This window comes from Solanum stenotomum, unplaced genomic scaffold, assembly GCF_019186545.1.
Source record: "Solanum stenotomum isolate F172 unplaced genomic scaffold, ASM1918654v1 scaffold21218, whole genome shotgun sequence".
Taxonomy (NCBI): Eukaryota; Viridiplantae; Streptophyta; class Magnoliopsida; order Solanales; family Solanaceae; genus Solanum; species Solanum stenotomum.
Genome location: NW_026026429.1, coordinates 187,584 through 193,176, shown reverse-complemented (window position 1 = coordinate 193,176; position 5,593 = coordinate 187,584). Strand labels below are relative to the sequence as shown.

General features: G+C 36.5%; 1 pseudogene; it reads left to right on the top strand.

The window, feature by feature from the left end:
- The window catches only part of LOC125850947 (putative late blight resistance protein homolog R1A-3), a 99,530-nt pseudogene that overhangs the window by 13,118 nt on the left and 80,819 nt on the right, over positions 1-5,593 (top strand).

Below are 5,593 nucleotides of genomic sequence, written 5' to 3'. Positions count from 1 at the left end.
ATGCAATGACCAAATTTATAACATGCTGAGACTGAATACTGACTGTACTGAAATATGGTCAATGCAATAGAGTCTGACTGAACTGTGGGAGCTACTAATAACCGACATAAAACCACATGAGCTAAATGTGGAGTCCGATGTATACGCCCCATCGAGAGGACCCAATATACCCTGCCAGAGGTATAGAGGCATGCTGGCGTGATCACTAAACTGATGTTGCCCACAGAGGGGACTTACACCTACGTGGCTCGTAGTTCTGGGACTATATGGGTACGCTGAAACCCTAGTCCAACTCGGTATTATGCTACTCCCAATAGATTAAGTGGTTAACACATTATGACTGAGTTTCTGTAAATACTGGATAGCTCGAAACTGAACATGCAAACTGAGAATGCAACAATTAATCTGATAATGATGCATTCATAAACTGAGGCATGTATAACTGAATATATGAAATATCTGACCTAACATGTGTAATTCAAGAACTAATGAAATACATAGCTAGGGTTCTGAAATTTATGTAAGAAACTGAGCAATAACATGATAATCTGATTTGGAATATTTAAATAACTAATTCATGATGATCTGTTGAAATTCTAGAAACCCTAGGTCTATTCATAATCATGGAATCAAGAATCTGGCTGAATTCTAGGGACCTAATGGGCGAAAGGAACCCACTAGTGAAATCCCACATACCTGGTGACGAATTCCACGGAGAAATCTTTCGATTTCGGGGCTGGAACTAAAGAAACCTCGTTGCGTTCTTGAACTAGGGTTCTTGACCTTTTTCTTCTTCTTGATTCTAATTTTCTAAGGTTTGATTAATGATTTTGACTAAGGTAAGTTCTAGTTATGTTACTAGGCTTAAACTGATTAAAACCTCATGATTTAGGGTTTAAACGACGTATCTAAGGGGTTAAACGAAATAGGAAAAGACCAAAAGACCCCTGAATTAACTGCTGTCGGAGTGATCGACGGAATGGACCTACGGGCCGTAGGTCAATCTACGGTCCGTAGATTGCGTCCGTAAGTCAAGCCTGCTCAACAGGCCTTCACTAAAACGAGCATAACTTTTTACTCGGAGGTCGAAATTTAGTAAACTCGGTGGCGTTGGAAAGATAATTCAATTATCTATCTAAACATAGGTCATGGGACACCTAATTAATTTTTTTCTAAAAGTTATGACCATCTGAAGTTGACCCATCAAAATTTTCAGCTAATTGGCTTCTAACCTTCGATCTACGGTCAGACCTACGGACCGTGGATCGAACGACGGTCCATGCTGGTCAACCGTAGTTCATGTCAGAGGCTGGATAAAGGAGGTCTTGATCCACGGACCGTGGTCTGATCTACGGACCGTGGGTCTGTCTGTGAGTCGAGACTTAGCCAATTTTTTTCTGAGCTGGCTGGGGAGGGGTTGCTGTGGCGAACCACGGACCACCAGCACGGACCGTGGTCTGCCCTACGATCCGTGGATGGCAACCGTGGGTTGCACCTGCAACTTCTCAAAATCTGTATTTTTGGTCTGTTTCGGATACGGGGTGTTACAACAACTATCACACGCGGATCGATCACTTAGCAGAGTCTGCTTTTTCCTATGTTGTTGTTTAGTGACATGTCTTCTGTTGTTCTAACCACTTGACATGTAGTTTTCTCAAAACTCCAATAACTTCAAACAACTAGTGAATATAGACTGTGATACTCACAAGGATTAATCTTACACACCTTGTAACACCTCTATTACTGGAGAAGCGGAAGAGAAAGAAGACAAGCGGAAAGCTAAGTTAGACAAGATTGCAGCAAGGCATAAATTATGAGAGCTAAATCAGTCTCAAGTTCAAATGAGTATTTCAATTACATTCTCTTAAAACATTCATTTCACTTTCCATAAGGTCAAGCAATCCAAGTCATACGAAAGAAAATAGTCTCTAGAAAATTAAAATGAAAGATAGCAATTTCAACTTGAGAAAATAACTTTGCAACTGATCGATAGAACTGGATTATCGACCATGTCTATTGTTGAAATCTGGACCCTTGGAACATTTGTTTGAAGACGAGGCATTTTCCCATATTTTTCACAGTTCCTTCTTTTTGTTCTTTCTAATGATGTGTCATAGCTACTTCTTTGTTGAGAACCACTTGAGGATTCGTGACAAATATATTCTCTCTCTTCTTGAAGTTTCTCATCATTGCTACGACATTTCTGAAAGAAGGAAAAAAATCAAAGGAGAGTTGGACCATCGATATATATAATTATCATCTCAACTCATCGTTTTTAAGGTGTGACATGAAACGCATGACACAAAGTCATTTCTAATAAAAAAACGTTTTTGTTGGTAATGGATGAACGATTAAAAACTTTTGAATTAAAGATTGACAATAATATTATTTCATCGAATAGTTATTACAATAAAATAAAAATTAGCAAGAAATAACTTCTATATCTAAGCATGCAATAGAAGTTTTGATAAACAAAATTAGAATAAAGACGAGAATAATTTCCAAACATTTATTGGTGGAAGTGATGTAAAATCATTATTTTATCTGATAAATGATTTTGATAAAAATTAAAATTAAAATCATACATAATCTACAACTTAAATTTTTGTAAGGATAATATACCTGAAGACGACTTGAAATTTGCTTAATGGTAAGACCTGACATTTTCATCATTTCGCGGATAGCTGACGGAAAACATCCAACATGTTTTATTAGAATGTAAAATTAATTTAATCAATATTTCAGTATTCCTTTATCAAGCTGAGATATATATAAATACAATAATTACTACTCCCTAATTCCAAACAAATTGACGTTAACTATAAGTGTAAATTCTTACTTATATATATATACTAGTGAGTAAACTTACTTCCGTCACCAAGTTGTTCCACAACTTCTGTGAATTTGACACGAAGATCATCAGTCCATTTTAAGCAGTCCTTACGCATAATAGTCTTATTTCCTTCATTAATCTCTTTTGTGCTTTTTCGGCCTCTCTCCCTCCTTAACTTATGTTTTCCATTTGATACAACATTGTTATTATGCCTTTGTTCCTCGGTATTAATAAGCATATTCTTCTCTCGATCTCGTTCTTTGTAACGACCCTCTTAGTGGTTTTATGAATTTTAATCATTATTTTTATATTAACCCTTTATAGTAACTTTTATAAATAATTTATGACTTATAAGAATGAGTGATATGATTTTCAGATTTAATACAATATTATTTTGTTACTAATAATAAAAGAAAAGGTGAATAAATAAATAAATAAATAATTAAATAGAAATAAAAGGGAAAATATTGCTGGCTGTTTGAACAACAGCAGTTCGCGCAGAAGGAAAAAAATAAAAAAATAAAAAGAAGGGTTGGAATGCTACCTGCGGCGGCCGACAACGAATTCAGGTGAGAAGTTCAAAATTTTGATTCTTTGAGTACGCAATATATTGCTAAATATGTTAAGTTGTCCATTGTTCTGGAAGGAAGGGTAGTATTATATAATATTATATGTTGGTATGTAGTGAATTGAATTTCTTTTTGTTTGCTGCAATAGTGATTTTTCAAATTAAGGTTAAGTATTATTAGATGGGTTACTATTCACAGGTTATAGTAAGTAATCATGAAGTAATTATAATCAATGATTGGAGGATGTTATAGTATAGGATAAATGCCCTAACAACGTTCTGCCTATTAGTTTCACGTTTAAGTATTGTTTCTTCAGTGAGTTCGATTTCAGATTTTATATAATTATTATATTATGATTAAAGTTTTGGTATATTGAGATAGTAGTGGGTGTATTGTAGTATATGAAGATCATTAAATTTATGTTATTTAGAGATATTGAGACTAAACCCTAGGCTTGAAATTTGGAAAAGAACTTGAAAGAGTTGACATATTAGTTGGTATCAAGATTAGGATAACTTGATTATAGAATTGATGTGAGCTTTTGGGTCTAGGCTTAGACCTGTAGTGACATGGTGTTGTTAGTTTTGAAATCTTATTGTGGTCATTTATTTGAATAGATTGCTTTGATTTGGAAGTTCAATGAAAGGGGAAGACTCAAGTCCCAGAGTGATTGTTCGACTATTTGAGGCAAGTGGATTTCTAAACCCTTGTTAAGTGTATGGAATTCATGTATTTCCTTGTAATATGTGTTTAGGGTAATGAGGCTTGGTGATGGGTTGACTTGTCCACATTGATTAATTCTAATGATGAAAAAGAGATAATAAAAGGCAATGTGATCAATTGTTTTTGTGATGTGTTGAGAATTGTTGGAAAGGCTTGTTGAATTATTGTTGATGTTGTATCCTGATTGTCTTGTTGTGAATTGTGCAATGTTATGAAAATGGTCATCTCTTCATTATTTGTGTGAACATGTCATTTGCATTGTTCTGAGACATGGTTGTGACAAATGTTATGTTCATTGAGAAAGAATAAGAAAATAAAGAGGATGTACCATTTCGAGGGACGTATCGCGCGCCGCGATGGATACTATATTTCGAGGAACGTGTCGCGCACCGCGACGGATACTATATTTCGAGGGACGTATCGCGCGCCGTGATGGTTACTATTATCGAGGGTCGTATCGCGCGCCGCGATGGATGCATGGACAGATATGTCCCCCATGGGTCCCGGACTGAGAGACAACGGGTGTGTATCATTAGGTCAGACATGCATCACTATACTTGACATTGCATTGCACTTCTTTATTATTGGTGAACTTGATCTTGTGTGTTGCTGATCTTGTGAGTGCCTTTCTATGGAACTTGTGACTGATGAATATTGAGGTTGTTGTTGAAGATATACAATTGTTAGAGTGTTGTTGTTGAGGATATGAAACTATTGTTGTTGTTGAGGATATGAAATTGTTAGAGTGTTGTGTTGAGCTATGTGCTTTGTAAATTGTGAACTATTAGGTTGGGCTGGTTTTATACAGATTGTAGTTGCGAAGGTTCGGTTGGGGTGTAAAGAGTACTTGTATTCTATCCCCTTAGCTCGTGTATAGAGGTTTATTTGCTGAGTACCGTGTGGTTTGGTACTCACCCCTTGCTTCTACAAATTTTTGTAGGTTACGAGCCTGGATTTTTGTGGTACTTGTTATTCTCGATCTTCTTTTCCAAGGCTTTTGGGAGATTTGGGAGGTAGTTGTTTGTCTTCTCAGCGATCCTTCTTACTCCTGTTTATGATCTTGTTCTACTCTAGAAACAATGTCATATGTGTCACGACCCGATTTATCAAGTCATGATGGCACCTACTATAACCCACCAGCAGGTAAGCCAACCCGTAACCCGGAACAACATGTAATGGGTCTGAGGGTAGAAATTAAACAAGAGTAGGAAAATAACAATATAAACAAATAAAGATCCCTCCCAGAACCTGGAAGTCACCAGTACAGAGCTACTACAAAATGAGTACAAGTCCCAAAACTGGACAATAGAGACTGGACTGTCTCGAAAGGAAGAAGACAAGTCTATATATACAGATGGAGACTGAAATAGTACAGAACGCCGTGTGCTCACCCCCATCTCCAGAAAAGTCTACTCCAAGCTCGATCAACGCTGGCTACTAGTGCTCGGACCTGCATCACAAAATAGAT